Genomic DNA, 18,935 nt, shown 5'->3' with positions numbered 1-18,935 from the left:
ACTGGTATCCTTGACCAATTACATTTCGACATAACTATAGTCGAGATACATTGTAATTTTTACTTTTCTGTTACTGTTTTCAAGGTCAATTTGGAAACAAAGGCAGCATTAGACTACTACTGTCAATGGACTTGGGTCTATAAACTAATCTAATATTTGAATAAGAAATGCAATCTGATTCACAAGACTCTGTTATGAGGCAAATGGAAGACATTACATGCATGTCCACCTAAATGGCTTTAGCACTAAAGTATAGTTGTTTTTCATAGCAGAACTTTTTAACAAAGTGAGCAATCACTCCAAAGAATAAGGCACCATTGAACCACATCCATGTGTTTATCAGTTGTTCAACACAGCAAGATAAATAATCTGTTAAAAACACTGTTGATAATCATAATACAGGTGAGAAAATATAAACAGTAGAGTTTAGGTGAGAGTTTAGCAAGCAGCAGATATGTACAACATTAGCTCAGCTCTTCAACGTCTTATTTCATCCAAATTACATCTCTAAGCATTTCTCACAGGCTTTCCAACGTGGAACATTATGAGTGTTTTAAGGGGAGACCAAAACGAAGGGGGGGGGGGGGGGGGGGGGGGGGGGGGTTACATTTGAGGAAGGGGTACAGGGAAAGGGGAGTGTGGTTGGTGTTACATAGGGGGAAGGGTTACAGGGTGGGTCACTCCTTCACTATTGTAAAGGACTCCTTGGTGGAGGTTGGTTTGCCCAGGGCCTGAATATCGTCTAGGAGCTTGATCGGTGTCACAATGTGGGATGATCCTGGAGATATAATGAAAATTACATGTTTGTTTACTAACAAAATAATGTCATAAAAATCACAGATGAAGAAGATTCTGTAGTGTTGCTTTTCCTGACATTCAAGACCATGACAGAACCATACTGTTGTACTGTGAATCTTCATTTTTCATTCATTACCTCTTGTTTTTTGTACTACCGTGTATTTACAGCAGGGGGTGTCAAGCACTAGAACAGGTACTGACTGGGCTGTAGTTTGGGACAATAGCAATGGTTGGGTGAATCTCAAAAGTCTCAATTCACCTTGGAAGCGACGAGAGAGGACGCAACTAACCGTGAATACTTTTGAGATTCACCCACTGCTGTTGGTACCCACCTATGAGGACCTCACAGGACTTGATGGACAGTGTGACCTGGTAGGCACAGCGAATCTCTGAGTAGCGGATCCCTCCGATGACGAAGATGATGAGCCTGGAGCCACTCCTCCGCTCATCCTGAGAACTGGCCTTGTGTTTCTGACGGGCACTAGGAGAGGAGAGAGGGATTAAGATATGGAGAGGGTGTGTGTGAGATTGAAACTTATTAATAAGTTACATTATCATATATGATTTTATTAATTAAAAAATAATTATCTGCATCTCTTTCATATCCGAGACCTAGACTATAAAGCAGGGTTCCCGACCTGTCGGCCCGCAGACCCGAATTTGGCACGTGTTTTTTTTTATTTGCCTGCCTCCCCCCACCCCACAAAAGTTCTCTGAGCCCTAAACAAATCCACAAAATAATTAATATTTGGGGGGATTTTCATTCTTGGACATAAGACTAACAATACCAGAAATTGTCTCCAAGGGATTTTAATTTTGGAAGTCTGGTCCCAATCCCTATTACCAAGCATTATAGAGAGATCATTTACAAATGTGAGCAAGATTTGAAATGGTGTTTTAGTTAAATACTATATCTGGGATTATTGTGGTCAATTTGCGGTCTACAAATTGTAGTTCCCCCCCCCCCCCCCATCAGCTGCTCTATAAATAAATTGCTGAATCTAGTTGATAATTTCTGCTATAGAGTTCAGCTTGTATAACTTACATGCAGCAAAATAACGTGAACCACTCTTTGTCACAAACTGGCATAACACACGCCAGGGATGGGAAAAGCCTCTGAGTTTAATTTGAGTGTCAATGCTCCCTGCCACTCCTGAATTTTTCCTGAATCAGAAACAGTGGTTACATAATAAATCAGATTTAGCCTTTCTGATTAGCCTTTCTGTCTTACACATTGATTCTTCAGAGGCCTAAAATATTTCCAATCTGGGCCTAAACCAGTGTTCCTGGCCTTGACCCACGCAACATGTCTTATGAATGACTTCGGATAATTCAGGAGTGAACCAGGCATTCGATCTACCTTTAACTCTTAGTTTTAAAGGATGCATGATTATCTACAATAGTATTGAATACATTTGCAAAAAAGATTAAAGCAAAATCAGGTCCAGGCAGGGATAGCTGGGATACAATCAAGGCCACTAAAATAATGTAAAAAAAAGCTTGTTCACACGTTTTTAAAGTTCCTCTTAGTGATGACACGAAGCTTAGATTGATGCATTCTCACATCTCTGACATAGACAACGGTCACTCAAATTCACTGGGAAAACCCCACTAGCAACATATTTATCTGGAGTATCCGTCAAAATAATATCAATCAGGGTAGATTGATGGATCTTTAGGATGTGGCCATGTAGGTTCAGTTATAGGCTGAGACAGGTGTAGCTCATAGCAAATATCTTTCAATGTATCTGACACTGGCGTCCCACAATCAATATTGAAATCGCCTAAAATGAATGGTTCAGATTTAGCATACTTAGATAACATAAATGTATCTGAATTGCTAAGAGAACATGAGGGAGCCGAGAGAGGGCGATACACTCCTACTAGTGTCAGCTGGCTATTATGACCAAGGCCCACATTAAGAACAAGACAATCAAACTGCTTAGGGAGAGAGGCAGCAAGAGAAACTGTAACATTTAAATTGTCCTTTATAAATATGTCTACACCACCACCTCTGCAAATTGTCCAATCTGTAAATATTATAAGCAGACAGAGATACATCAGAGTCCAGCACAGAATGATTCAACCAAGTTTCCGAAATTACCAGAATGTTCACGTTGGATTGAGAAGCTAGAATTTAAAATCAAATCCATCTTTGAAATCAAACTTCTGGCATTTATATGAACAAATTCCAAGACCGCAGCTGCGGGATTTCAGGTCAGATGGAGTTATGGAGTCCCATTATTTGAAAATACCATGGGATTGGTTTCAATTGGAATAGGTACAGGATTGTATAGAACTGAACCATTGGGCCTATGCCTCGAGCGAGGACGTGGGTTAAAACAAGAGTCAATGAAGGTTACCTGGTGCAGGCCGGCAGTATAAAGACAATGCTGACAATTTACAGTTGGGATTACCTGAGGGGGACTTGGAGTGTTAATAAGTAAATGTCTCAGCACAGCCTTGAAATGTGAGGACAGGGTCCAGGCACCAAGATGATTTGGATGGACCCCATCCTCTCTGTAGGCCTATTTTAACAATGAAAAGGCTTTGTCTAAAATTAAACTAAATTATCAATGTGACCTTGCTTCATAAGGGGACCGAGTGGAGCAGCGGTCTAAGGCACTGCATCACATTGTCATTGTAAACATTGTCATTGTAAACAAGAATGTGTTCTTAACTGACCTGCCTAGTTAAATTAAATAAACATAGCCTACAAGGAAAGGCCACTACATTCAAAATGTTAATAAAATTGTTCTATGACATTGTTAACGTAATTTCATTATTCCAATATGTTTTCATTAATTGAATTCACTTAATCTATTTTATGAGAATTTGTAAGATTCTTGTTTGCATAAAATAGACAGAGACCAGTCTTATCAATACTAGATAATAGTATTTATTCTCAGAGCGCGCTACCATGTGTCACGTTCTGACCAGTTCTTTTGTGTTTTCTTTGTTTTAGTGTTGGTCAGGACGTGAGCTGAGTGGGCATTCTATGTTGTGTGTCTAGTTTTCCCATTTCTATGTTTGGCCTGATATGGTTCTCAATCAGAGGCAGGTGTTAGTCATTGTCTCTGATTGGGAACCATATTTAGGTAGCCTGTTTTGTGTTGGGTTTTGTGGGTGGTTGTCTTCTGTCTTTGCACCAGATAGGACTGTTTTGATATTTTGTAGTGTTTATGGTCTTTATTAAACATGTTGAACTCTAACCACGCTGCGCTTTGGTCCGATCCTTCGTCCACAGAAGAAAACCCTTACAACATGTTACCACGAACAACAGTTTATATACAAAATATGACGTCATTGGTGAATGAATCTCCTCCTCTCGACCGAGACAAAGCAAGTTTAAAGGTTCATTCCGACTCACTAACGCGGACACACAACACAACTGAATTAACTCTTGACCCCTCACCATTATCGATCACCACTTAGCTGACAGTTCTAGTTAACATAAAACCTAGGAATGCACTCACTGCCTTATCTAAAACACCCCAGAGCTAAGTTTTGTCGGTTCAACCATAGGGTCATTAACCTATCTGCTTACTTAACCCACAACCCATTCCTACCCAGACTAGTTGGAATGGTGTTCATTATGTTTAATTACTCCTTGTTCATGCCACATAATCCCTTCTTATGAACTAACATTAATAATCAGATAGTTAAAGTTCTATTTAAAATGGGGATATTGTTTACTCATTTATTCATACAATTCCTAACAGACAGTTTTTATGAGTACGCACTGGTAGCCTACACATGTGTAGCTTATTGTCGGTCAATCAGAGGTGCTACAGAGGCTCCATGGGTAATTTAAAAAATGACAGAATGAAGTTGGCTAATTGAGGAGGCGGCTACAATGATCAAAAGGTAGGCTGCTGTTTCATATGAAAGGAGTTGTTGTAGACCAGTACGGGGAGCGTAGCAAAATAGCCTAAATTACACTTGCTACTTGAGCTAGCTTGCTAACTTAGCGGACTACTGTAGCTAGCTAGTTCTTTACAACGATTTGATGCAGTCAAGACAGGCACTACCTCCAGATGGTATGATAGATAACCTATGGCAGCAACAAGTTCGTAGCGTGAGCAGGTCTCCATTGAAATTTTAACATGTATTTGGACTATCTGAACATTTGAATAGTGCAATCACTTCAAATGCCCATCCCTAGCAGAGTAACCAGAGCCTTTGTTCAATTTAGGGATGGGCATTTGAAATGATTTCACTATTTGAATAATATCATGATGTGTTTTCGGATATCGAAATACATGCGTTTTAAAGAAAACCTTTTTGGGGGTGGGAAATTTCAATGAAGACTCAGGGGCAGGTGTGTGTGGCAAGGAGGGAGAGAAATAGAGAAAACAAAGTGGCCAACCTGACTGGCATTAGTTTGACAAAGTTGTTGCTGCCATCTATCATACCATCTGGTAGTGCCGGTCTTGACTGCATCAACACTCTATTCATAGTATACCTCAGCCTAACTGTTGGCTGATCATTGTAGCCTACTCCTTCCATTCGGCATTGATTATTCATCTCCCACTTCAGTTGCTACACATGGAGCTTCTGATTGTAGTGCCGCTTTGACAGATAACAACAACAAACGACGTGTGAAACGGGTGTGTAGGCTACCGGTGTGTCTTTTATGGGGTGCACTCATGAAAACTGTAATAAAACTTCACATTCAGAGCTTTTTTGACACCTCGAACTCTACAAAGTGTCTCAGAGAAGAAGTGCTGATCTACGATCAGGTCCAAACTGTCCATGGAACCTAGATCTGAAAAGGGTAAACTGATCCTAGAATAGCACTCCTACTTTGTGAATACAGGCTCTGTTTGAGCCCATCACTTCCTGCTCCACCCTGCCCTTGTAACTCCCTCCCTCCCTGTGCCTGAAAAAAGCTAAGTGACACAGTTCTGTTCTGTGAGACAAAGAAACGGTTTATCAACGTTATCATCATCTGCATTACGCTGACCTCCATCGGGTCTTTGATGACAGGTGTCCATCTGGACAGGTTGTATGTCTCTTCCTGAAATCGCTCCCTTCGAGACGACCTAAGCAGTGGGAACAAGCTTGGCTGGAGAGAGGGAGAGAGTGAAAGAGAGACATAGAAACGAAACCATAAATAAAAGTAAAGTTTAAGGTAAGAAGATACAAAATAAGAATAGCAATAAAAAACATAAAACTAGTTAAGTTCCACTCTATAATACAATACACTGATGGTACTGTATAATCCACCTGGGCTATGACCATGCTAAGATCTAGCAAACTACATACAGCTATGCCCTATAAAATCCCACTAACCGAAGATGTGATGGGGACTCCCAGTTCTCTACAGTTGATAATAAACTCTGTCCTCCTCGATCTTAAGGTGTTGGATGAGTTTGTTCAGATTCTCCTCTGTTGTTCCTGTTCAGAACCAGAAAGAAAAAGGTTTTAAAAATAGTAATTGACTAAAGTTACCTCAGGCCAAATGAAAATAGATTCTATTGAAGGAATATTCCTATAGCTGAAGCTCCAATGGTACCTTTGTCAAGGGGCACATAAGGAATTCATGATCTTCCATTTTAAAACTGTAAACTTTTTTGAATTTTCAATTGAATAGATGCCATATAAAAGCGTCTAAATGTTTACATGTACATTTAAAGATCCTCTTTAAAACTGTGAGGGCACAGGGTGAGTCAAAGCAGCAGACTTGCCGTTGAGGCTGAAGATGTAGAGTAGAAGAGCTCTGATCTTGCCGTAGATGTCGTGGGGGTGCAACAGCACAGGAAGCAGTGTCCTCATCGGGTCCTTCACCTTCTGACCCTCCACATCAGACCCTACTGCCAGGTCATACACAACAGTGAACACACAGCATCAGTCAGAAACCACAAAGTCATACATAAGGGACATGTACATTACAACAGTGACATCTCACAAAAATATGAGACGCTGTAACGCATACCTGCTCAGCTTTGCAGAGTTTCTGCACATTCCTCTGGAAGTGGTTCATACAGTCTTCAGTCAAATTCAGATGGACATTTTTCTGTGGTTGACATAGAAACATGGCTGAGAAAAAGTCTAATATTTTATTCTAATATCAATACATTTTCCCACATGGCAGTATAAGTGAACAGCTTTAATTTCCATACAAACCCAGTCACATAATAGAGGACTGACCTGTTTTTCCACAGTATCATTACCATAGAGAGCAGGTGGAAAAGAAACACCACAATATACTGGGCCTCAGAGGCATCACACCCAAACAGAGCAGACCAACTCAGGATGACAACCAAAACGGACCAGGTTACATGGTGCTACATACCTGAGCCACCTGCTTGCGGGAGTGGGGCATCTTTTTCATAAGCTGCGATAAGCCACTTATTGTGATCTAGAAAACAGAAAATAATGATAAAAACAATGATTTTACTTTATTTTATTTAACCAGGCAAGTCAATTAAGAACAAATTCTTATTTACAATGAAGGCCTGGTAAGAGGCAAAAGGCCTCCTGTGGTGGCGGGGGCTGGGATAAAAACGAACAAAAAAATCAATTTAAGACAAAACAGACAAAGACTGAAGACACTGCCAACAGCACAAACACAACAGTAAACAAACAGTGAGTGGACGTGTGTGTAGGCATATGTGTGGTGTGTGTAAAGTAAAACATGCTTCCTTACAAAAGGCCACGTAAACTAGGGACATCAGGTGACAACTAGATGTCCCAACAACCTGTTCATCCATTTGTCCTTTTAACACCTCCAGGGACACCAGGTCCTGGGGCCTCATTTATAAACCGTGCGTACGTTAAAAAAAAACATACCCCAAAACGTACAGTACCGGTCAAAAGTTTGGACACATACTCATTCAAGGGTTTGTCTTTATTGTAGAATAATAGTGAAGACAACAAAACATCAAAACTAAGAAATAATACATGTAGTAACCAAAAGAAATGAACTCAAAAAAGAAACGTCCTCCCACTGTCAACGGCGTTTATTTTCAGCAAACTTAACATGTGTAAATATTTGTATGAACATAACAATATTCAACAACTGAGACATAAACTGAACAAGTTCCACAGACGTGTGACTATGTGACTAACAGAAATGGAATAATCTGTCCCTGAACAAAGGGGGGTCAAAATCAAAAGTAACAGTCAATGCAGCTGGTGGCCACACCAGATACTAAGTACTGCAGTGCATCTCCTCCTCATGGACTGCACCAGATTTGCCAGTTCTTGCTGTTAGACGTTACCCCACTCTTCCACCAAGGCACCTGCAAGTTACCGGACATTTCTGGGGGGGAATGGCCCTAGCCCTCACCCTCCAATCCAACAAGTCCCAGACATGCTCAATGGGATTGAGATCCGTCTCTTTGCTGGCCATGGCAGAACACTGACATTCCTGTCTTGTAGGAAATCACGCACAGGACGAGCAGTATGGCTGGTGGCATTGTCATGCCAGGATGAGCCTACAGGAAGGGTACCACATGAGGGAGGAGGATGTCTTCCCTGTAACGCACAGCGTTAAGATTGCCTGCAATGACAACAAGCTCAGTCCGACGATGCTGTGACACACCGCCCCAGACCATGACGGACACTCCACCTCCAAATCGATCCCGCTCCAGAGTACAGGCATCGGTGTAACGCTCATTCTTTCGGCGATAAACGTGAATCTGACCATCACCCCTGGTGAGACAAAATGTTGTTGCCGGTGATGTCTGGTGAGGACCTGCCTTACGACAGGCCTACAAGCCCTCAGTCCAGCCTCTCTCAGCCTATTGCGGACAGTCTGAGCACTGATGGAGGGATTGTGCGTTCGTGGTGTAACTCGGGCAGTTGTTGCCATCCTCTACCTGTCCCGCAGATGTGATGTTCTGATGTACCGATCCTGTGCAGGTGTTGTTACACGTGGTCTGCCACTGTGAGGACAATCAGCTGTCCGTCCTGTCTCCCTGTAGCGCTGTCTTAGACATCTCACAGTACGGACATTGCAATTTATTGCCCTAGCCACATCTGCAGTCCTCATGCCTCATTACAGCATGCCTAAGGCACGTTCACACAGATGAGCAGGGACCCTGGGCATCTTTCTTTTGGTGTTCTTCAGAGTCAGTAGAAAGGCCTCTTTAGTGTCCTAAGTTTTCATAACTGACCTTAATTGCCTACCGTCTGTAAGCTGTTAGTCTTAACAACAATTCCACAGGTGCATGTTCATTAATTGTTTGTAGATCATTGAGCAAGCATGGTAAACAGTGTTTAAACCCTATCCTTGAAGTTATTTTGATTTTTACGAATTATCTTTGAAAGACAGGGTTCTGAAAAATGGTTGTTTCTGTTTTTGCCGAGTTCACATTTTACAATTGAGATTTTTCAAAGTTGCTACCCTTTGCCTTGATTACAGCTTTGCATACTCTTGGGATTCTCTCAACCAGCTTCATGAGGAAGTCACCTGGAATGCATTTCAATTAACAGGTGTACCTTGTTAAAAGTTAATTTGTGGAATTTCTTTCCTGTTTAATGTGTTTGAGCCAATCAGTTGTGTTGTGATAAGGTTATTATACAGAAGATAGCCCTATTTGGTAAAAGACCAAGTCCATATTATGTCAAGAGCAGCTCAAAAAAGCAAAGAGAAACGACAGTTTCTTTAAGACATGAAGGTCAGTCAATGCGGAAAACTTCAATAACTTTGAACGTTTCTTCAAGTGCAGTCGCAAAAACCATCAAGAATTATGATGAAACTGGCTCTCATGAGAACTGCCACAGGAAAGGACGAACCAGAGTTACCTCTGCTGCAGAGGATGTTCATTAGAGTTAACTGCACCTCAAATTGGAGCCTTCAGAGTTCAAGTATCTGCCACATCTCAACATCAACTGTTCAGAGGAGACTGCGTGAACCAGGCCTTCATGGTCGAATTGCTGCAAAGAAACCACTATTAAAAGGACCATTAAGAAGAGGAGACTTGCTTGGGCCAAGAAACACGAGCAATGGACATTAGAGACTGGTTGAAATCTGTCCTTTGGTCTGATGAGTCAAATTTGAGATGTTTGGTTCTGCCGTGTCTTTGTGAATCGCAGAGTAGGTGAAAGGATGATCTCTGCATGTGTGGTTCCCACCGTAAAGCATGGAGGAGGTGGTGTGATGGTGTGGGGGTGCTTTGCTGGTGACACAGGAGGAAACATTTCTCCCTAACAAAAAACATACCTTCCCAGTGGGTCAGAAGTTTACATACACTCAATTAGTATTTTGTAGCAATGCTTTTAAATTGTTTAACTTGGGTCAAACACGTTGGGTAGCCTTCCATAAGCTTCACACAATAAGTTGGGTGAATTTTGCCCCATTCCTCCTGACAAGGCTGGTGTAACTGAGTCAGGTTTGTAGGTCTCCTTACTCGCACACACTTTTTCAGTTCTGCCCACAAATGTTCTATAGGATTGAGGTCAGGGCTTTGTGATGGCCACTCCAATACCTTGACTTTGTTGTCCTTAAGACATTGTGCCACAATTTTGGAAGTATGCTTGGGGTCATTGTCCATTTGGAAGACCCATTTGCGACCAAGCTTTAACTTCCTGCCTGATGTCTTGAGATATTGCTTCAATATATCCACATCATTTCCAGCCTCATGATGCCATCCATTTTGTGAAGTGCACCAGTCCCCACTGCAGCAAAGCACCCCCACAACATGATGCTGCCACCCCCGTGCTTCATGGTTGGGATGGTGTTGTTCAGCTTGCAAGACTCCCCCTTTTTACCCCAACCATAACGATGGTCATTATGGCCAAACAGTTCCGTTTTTGTTTCATCCGACCAGAGGACATTTCTCCAAAAAGTACGATCTTTGTCCCCATGTGCAGTTGCAAACCGTAATCTGTCTTTTTTTATGGCGGTTTTGGAGTGGCCTTTCAGGTTATATCGATATAGGACTTGTTTTACTGTGGATATATATACTTTTGTACCTGTTTCCTTCAGCATCTTCACAGGGTCCTTTGCTGTTGTTCTGGGATTGATTTGCACTTTTCGCACCAAAGTACGTTCATCTCTAGGAGACAGAGCGTGTCTCCTTCCTGAGCGGTATGACGGCTGCGTGGTCCCATGGTGTTTATACATGCATACTATTGTTTGTACAGATGAACGTGGTACCTACAGGCGTTTGGAAATTGCTCTGATTGCTTTTAATTTTCCCATGATGTCAAGCAAAAAGGCACTGAGTTTGAAGGTAGGCCTTGAAATACATCCACAGGTACACCTCCAATTGACTCAAATTAAGTCAATTAGAAGAAGCTTCTAAAGCCATGACATCATTTTCTGGAATTTTCCAAGTTGTTTAAAGGCACAGTCAACTTAGTGTATGTAAACTTCTGACCCACTGGAATTGTGAAACAGTGAATTATAAGTGAAATAAGCCTTTCATATTTTATGAATTTGTAAAAATGTCTAAAAATGTCTAAAAACATACTCTTTGACATTACGGGGTATTGCGTGTAGCCCAGTGACACAAAGGATGAATATTTTCTGAAGGCACTGTATTTCTGTTCAAGAACATGTTTAAGGTACATGGCAAGCTAAAAGGATGGGGGTCACAGGGTCAAAGCCCCTCAGAAAAGCAGAACCTAATATTTGGTACAGAAACCTTTGTTTGCAATTACAGAGATCATATGTTTCCTGTAGTTCTTGACCAGGATTGCACACACTGCAGCAGGGATTTTGGCCCACTCATCCATACAGACCTTCTCCAGATCCTTCAGGTTTCGGAGCTGTCGCTGGGCAATACGGACTTTCAGCTCCCTCCAAAAACTAACAGGTCTGTGAGAGCCGGAATTCTTACTGGTTGGTAGGTGATCAAATACTTATGTCATGCAATAAAATGCAAATGAATTACTTAAAAATCATACAATGTGCCTCCCGGGTGGCGCAGTGGTTAAGGGCGCTGTACTGCAGCGCCAGCTGTGCCACCAGAGACTCTGGGTTTGCGCACAGGCTCTGTCGTAACCGGCCGCGACCGGGAGGTCCGTGGGACGACGCACAATTGGCCTAGCATCGTCCGGGTTAGGGAGGGTTTGGCCGGTAGGGATATACTTGTCTCATCGCGCACCAGCGACTCCTGTGGCAGGCCGGGCGCAGTGCGCGCTAACCAAGGTTGCCAGGGGCATGGTGTTTCCTCCGACACATTGGTGCGGCTGGCTTCCGGGTTGGATGCTTGCTGTGTTAAGAAGCAGTGCGGCTTGGTTGGGTTGTGTATCGGAGGACGCATTACTTTTAACCTTCGTCTCTTCCGAGCCCGTACCGGAGTTGTAGCGATGAGACAAGATAGTAGCTACTAAACAATTGGATACCACAAAATTGGGGAGAAAATGGGGTAAAACAAAAAAAAATACAATGTGATTTTCTGGATTTTTGTTTTAGATTCCGTCTCTCACAGTTGAAGTGTACCTATGATTAAAAATACAGACCTCTACATGCCTTGTAAGTAGGAAAACCTGAAAAATCGGCAGTGTATCAAATACTTGTTCTCCCCACTGTACATGGATGAGAGGAACATCCAGAAAAGTGTTTATGCCATTTACAAAAGCCAATAATTTTGACTGAATTCATCGTGTTCGGCTTCACTCTCAAATACTAGGTGCCATCAACACACGGTAACTGATAATCTTCCCATGCTTCTGCATTCTTAAAAGCAGTTTTTTTTAGAGGGATAAAACACAGATCATATAATCCAAGTCACCCCCCTCAAGCATTTTCTCCTGACAACAGAACAGGTCTTTTGAATAAATCTACAAGTGTTACTGTATCCAGATATTCCGTTACAGAATCCTAGCGTTGACAGATTGCCACATAACATCATGTTAAGATTTTAGAGCAACGCCCTTCCAGGATTTTGTGTACCTTTTTTCCCTACGGATATCCAGCACCAACAGACACTCACAGACCAACAAAAATGAATAACCTACTGTAACTGACATGGTGCAAGTTATTTTGTAAGGGAGAGTAACAGTTTCTTATGTGAATGGAAAATGAAAAAAAACTTACTTGGGACTCCTGGGGCAAGAAGGAAATGTTTATTTCCCTGTAGACACGTATGTATTTTGCACAGTACTGTTTCATCTTGCTGAACAACTCATCAGAACAATCTGATGTGGGGAGAGTTCCAGAATTGACCATCAATAAAGGGGTTTATAATAAAAAAAGACTGAATATTTCTTCCCTCAGTACATACTTACAGTCAGTGAAATAAACATAGGCTGCTTTGTACTTAGGTTTCAGCTTGAAGTCACCAATGAAGGCATCCACACACTGTCAACACTGAATGGAAATATTTCACTACAAATACACATTCGCAGCCCTGTCAAACCTAGAACACGTGAAGAACAAGTTGTACTATTTTGTTTGGAATGATGATCAATATAGACGTTTTCATATTGAGGTGGAGTATGGTGTAGAGACATTTAATGATGTCGAACCTTTGCTGTCGGGCTCAGGAAGTAGATGGCCTTCATTTCCAGTACAGGCTCTCTGCTTTTGTAGAGGTCCTCCACAACTAAGAGAAAATAGTTTAATTTCAGTTCATGGTGCGGATATCAATAACACCACTTTCAACTGTTTTAAACATATTCTAAGTAGCCTTTGGTTATTTGTACTAATTGAGTACATAATAAGTTCTATGCTAATGATATGTCAGTCTTGCTTATGCTGTTGTGGGGACACATTCTTATATCCATCTTGCATGTAACAAAACAGACAGCCTTACAGGGATCTAATATTTTCACATCCCTTCTACATGAAACAGAAGCGTCACTTTGAGGTGTGAAAACGCAATGTAATTCTCCAATTACAAACGAAGTCAACCACAGATTGTGCACCACCACAATTGCTGTCATATTGTTGTCCTGAAATCATGGTTAAAATCCGCAACGGTCGGAAGTAAGGCCAAACGGTAGACATCTATGAAAATTATAATTCCCATTAGTGTGACATACTGGTGATTCCCTCCTGCATCAGGTCAGACGTTTTGCAGCATGTCGACAGAAGCTTGGTGGTGAAGTGGCCCAGGATCAATATCTGAGAAAGAAAATATGTATGTTATGACCTTGATATGATACCTTTTGATTAAGACACTGTGTTGAATGTTTCACATTAGACAAGAGAGATGTCCATCATAAACAGAGCATACAATGCATTCCCACGCAGCAGTGTATCAAAACAATGACTGGGTAGTGTGCAGTCGGGAATACAGCACGTAACCCAATTAACATGGTCTAAGTGATGGAACGGTGAAGGAATGCAGTCAATGCATTCAAGAATGCAATAGTGAGGGTTGTGTCAAAATAAACAGGTCCAGTCCCATTACTTTCCATATTTCTGACTTCTTGCAATCCTCAATGATCGTTTCCTTTATTCCTAGTTGAAAGATGAATGGCAGATAGCTTAACTTTAGCATTTATTACGTTCTACTTGTCAATCCCTAGGCTACGTTATTGACTGTCAGAGCTGCCCCCTCCCACAAACGATCCAACTGGCAAAACAATCAATGAAAGATACTATTTCTCAGGCCATAAAAAAATATATATATTGGAAAAGGTACCCTACACTCAAGTGCATTATATTTGTATATTTCTTGACAGTGCACTGACCAATGCTGACCAAGGCTATACACTGACCTAGCTGTCTGTCAAGGGGTGCAATCATTAGTCCAAACAGTTGCATAAGAGATCTTAACTTTTGTCCACACATTTCCGCAATCCTTTCTACGAGACTTTCTACTTCAGTGAGTCGGCGGCGAAGGACATTCTGCTCAGACCAGGCCCAAAACCCTGACACTCAAAAAGGAAGAGGCGGCGTTATAGAGACCGGCGTGCGGGATACCTGACGAGACTACGTCGGCGAGTGAATAAACCGCCTCCACCCTCCATTCTATTGGCGAATGTGCAATCACTGGAGAATAAACTGAACGACCTCCGTTCAAGACTATCCTGTCAACGTGATTTGAAGAACTATAATATCCTATGTTTCTCCGAGACATGGATGAACAAGGACGTGTAAAACATAAACCGAGCTGGTTCTTCTATACAATCGGCAGGACAGAAAGGAAGCGTTGGTTAAACTCGGGAGGGGGGGGGGGTTGTCTCTGTTAACAACAGCTAGTGCGCGATCTCAAATATTATGGAAGATTTGAGGTTCTGCTCGCCTGAGTTAGAATACCCTATGATCAGCTGAGAATGAGGGCGTGCTCGGGCCTCCTTTTCCTGTAGACCCTACGAGGTCCGGAGCCTGCTGGTTTTCTGTTCTACCTGATAAATAATTGCACACACCTGGTGTCCCAGGTCTAAATCAGTCCCTGATTATAGGGGAACAATTAAATTCAGTGGAACTGGCTTCGAGGTCTAGAGTTGAGTTTGAGGGCTGTAGACAATACTATTTACCAAGAGAGTTTATCTATATTTTTCGTAGCTTTCCATTTACCAACACAAAATGATGCTGGCACTAAGAACACACTCTGTACTGTATTTGCCAACAAGGGCCTGATATCATTCACTTTGAACTGGACTGTGTGTGTACAAGCAGTTGCAACACCACAACTTTAATTGGGATTATAATGATGACAGAACTACCTGAGATTGTATTTAGAATTTCATGGTCATACATTGAGATTCATGGTTGCAAGTACGATTCGCTAACCCAGTCTCTCATTAATTATGTTCTATATGTATAAATAACCACAATGTTTTTATGTTCTGTTATGTTCTGATGCACCATGAGCACAAACTCATGGCGCATCAAACTCCATCAATACCACACCCCTCTTCAACGAGTCGGACGAGAAGGATTTACACCAGACACCCGACAAGGCCCTCATCCCCGTCATTCGCAGGAGGAAAAGACAGAGTTATCGTGGACGCCGATCCGGGTGCCTTGTAAGGATCTGTCGCCGAGAGGGCAATCTACCTTTACCATCAGTCCTTTTAGCCAATGTACAATCAATCGATAATAAAAATAGACGAACTACGAGCACGTATATCCTACCAACGGGGCATTAAAAACTGTAATATCTTATGTTTCACCACTAAACACCTCCCTCTATAACTGGATCCTGGACTTCCTGACAGGCCGCCCCCAGGTGGTAAGGGTAGGGAACAACACATTCGCCACGCTGATCCTCAACATGGGGGCCCCTCAGGGGTGCGTGCTCAGTCCCCTCCTGTACTCCCTGTTCACTCATGACTGCAGGCCAGGCACGACCCCAGCACCATCATCAAATCAGCTGATGACACAACGGTGGTAGGCCTGATCACCGACAACGATGAGACAGCCTATAGGGGGAGGTCAGAGACCTGGCCATGTGGTGCCAGGACAACAACCTCTCCCTCAATGTGATCAAGACAAAGGAGATGATTGTGGACTACAGGAAAAGGAGGCCCGAGCACGCCCTCATTCTCATCGACGGGGTTGTAGTTTAACAGGTTGAGAGCTTCAAGTTCCTTGGTGTCCACATCACCAACAAACTATCATGGTTCACACACACTAAGACAGTCATGAAGAGGGTATGACAGTGCCTATCCCCCCCAGGAGACTGAAAAGATTTGGCATGGGTCCTGAGGTCCTCAAAAGGTTCTACAGCTGCACCATCACTGCCTGGTATGGCAACTGCTCTGCCTCCAACCGCAAGGCACTACAGAGGGTAGTGCGTACGGCCCAGTGCATCAAGCTTCCTGCCATCCAGGACCTCTACACCAGGCGGTGTCAGAGGAAGGCCCTAGAAATTGTCAAAGACTCCAGCCACAATAGTCATAGACTGTTCTCTCTGCTACCGCACGGCAAGCGGTACCGGACCGCCAAATCTAGGTCCAAAAAGTGTCTTAACAGCTTCTACCCCCAAGCCATAAGACTGAACAGCTAATCAAATGGCTACCCAGACCCCTCGTTTACGCTGCTGCCACTCTCTTTTTATAATCTATGCATAGTCACTTTAACTCTACCTACATGTACATATTACCTCAATTACCTCGACTAACCGGTGCCCTCACACATTGAGTTAATTAAGAGTTAAGACTATGTACCGGTACCCCCTGTATAACGGTACCCCCTGTATACCAGTACCCCCTGTGTATCGGTACCCCCTGTGTACCGGTACCCCCTGTATACCGGTACCCCTGTATACCGGTACCCCTTGTATACCGGTACCCCCTGTATACCGGTACCCCCTGTATACAGCCTCGCTTGTTATTTTACCGCTGCTGTTTAATTATCTGTTACTTTTATTTTCTATGTTCTACTTATTAAAACTTATTTAAAAAAAATAATCTTAACTTCTTAAAGCATTGTCGGTTAATTAAGGGCTTGTAAGTAAGCATTTCACTGTTAGGTCAACACCTGTTGTATTCGGCGTATGTGACAAATGCAATTTGATTTGCAGCTTCAAATAAAATAAAATGTTATTTATCACAGGCACCGAATACAACCTTAGAGTGGAATGCTTACTTACAAGCCCTTAAGCAGCAATGCGGTTTTGCCTGCTAATAATGCACGTGTTGTCCCAATCAAGCAACCAAGCTAACTGGCTGAAGTTGACTAGCTTGCTAGCTACTTCCAGACACAAATGAGAGAACACCTCAATTATCCTTTTACTCGCCCTAGCAGAGTTGGTTAGCCTATACACATGTTTTATAGAGCATTCCTGACTAATGTGGGATTCTGTGTTTTACATTATAGCCATTACCATATATATATATATATATATATATATATATATATATATATATATATATATATATATATATATATATATATTATATATATATTATATATATTATATATATATTATATATATTATATATATATATATAAAATATATATTATATATATATATTATATATATAATATATATATATATTATATATATATGATTAAATATTATCTGATGTTGGCTGTGTGAAGTATCTGCATTTGTGCACTTGAGCATCACCTTGAGATTAAACAACTGCTTGCTACATCTACTTGCCTGTTTGTGTGTGTGACAAGAACTGAGTAACATGGTGTGACCTGCATGTTGCAAAACTGTAGATAACAACACAGCAGATGCTTTGTCCTTGTGTTTGTATGTGACAATATTGAGCACATGGTGTGACTTGCTGTATCTTACAAAGTTGTGGTTAATCAGGTATAGGGAGGGGTGGTCATCACGAGGTTTAACTGAGATGGACAAATACTGAACAACACAATAGCAGGAACTGAGCAACTGTTATAACTAGGCTGTGATACCAGAACAGTAAGAATCTATACATCGACGGAGGGAGGACTCCAAGAAGCGCCAAGAGGCGGGAACCAGCCTGAGCGCCTGCGATAGGCTGAGCAAGTCTAAACCACGCTCAGCCTCTACTGGGATAGGCCAACTGATGGGTTGGAACTACGTCTATCACAGTATAAGAACACTGTTTACGTACATCCTGCCAGTTCCCTGTTCTGCCCTGCGTGGTATTACAGTGAGCCCGTATATACAAAAGTTGCATTTGCCATTTATTGCTTAGCTAATAAAAAATACATAGTATACAATCGGTGACTCATTGTCATATTTATCCAGATACCAGAACTCTAACAATAATTATTACTTTTTTGCCTACATTTACTGACACCAGTCATATTCAGCGAGTCTTGTGCCTTTGTAAATTCATCAGTTATTCTGCACTCTGGCACACTCAAACAAGAGTGCTCTGAAATCAGAGTAGATAGCTAGCCAGAGTGAATTTTAAAACACAAGAGATATGCTAACTGGATAACAGTCATTTAGCATAGCTAGCAAAGTGAGTCACATTTCTTGCCACCAAACCAAATGACACGTGCATCTCTAGCTGTGTAGCCACTGAAAAACAATACGAGGGGAAAAGGTCAGTCACTCACCCAATGACATGATGTCCTCCTAGCAGCTAGCTTGATCCATAAATATGTACACTAGCATATTAGCAAAGTTATGACTGACTTGTGACAATTGCCCTTGCTAGTTTGATTGTATTGATATTCCCAGCCTTAGTTACAATCGTCCGTTTTTGTCGAACATATTGAGTCATTGAAACTGAAACAGTGTATCCCGAATAGAGACAGCAAACAATGTACCATGCCAACTGTGATTTACAACCTGATAGCAATATTTTTTGGACTACTAAGAAAAGTATCGGTGAAT

General features: G+C 41.9%; 1 pseudogene; it reads right to left on the bottom strand.

The window, feature by feature from the left end:
• Positions 1-677: 677 nt before the first annotated feature.
• Positions 678-14,201, bottom strand: LOC139407977 (syntaxin-binding protein 3-like; annotated as a pseudogene).
• Between the last annotated feature and the right edge of the window lie 4,734 nt (positions 14,202-18,935).

The sequence above is a fragment of the Oncorhynchus clarkii genome, chromosome 4, assembly GCF_045791955.1.
Source record: "Oncorhynchus clarkii lewisi isolate Uvic-CL-2024 chromosome 4, UVic_Ocla_1.0, whole genome shotgun sequence".
NCBI lineage: Eukaryota > Metazoa > Chordata > Actinopteri > Salmoniformes > Salmonidae > Oncorhynchus > Oncorhynchus clarkii.
Note: the sequence above shows the minus strand (reverse complement) of the source record. Positions and strands in the feature narration are given on the sequence as shown.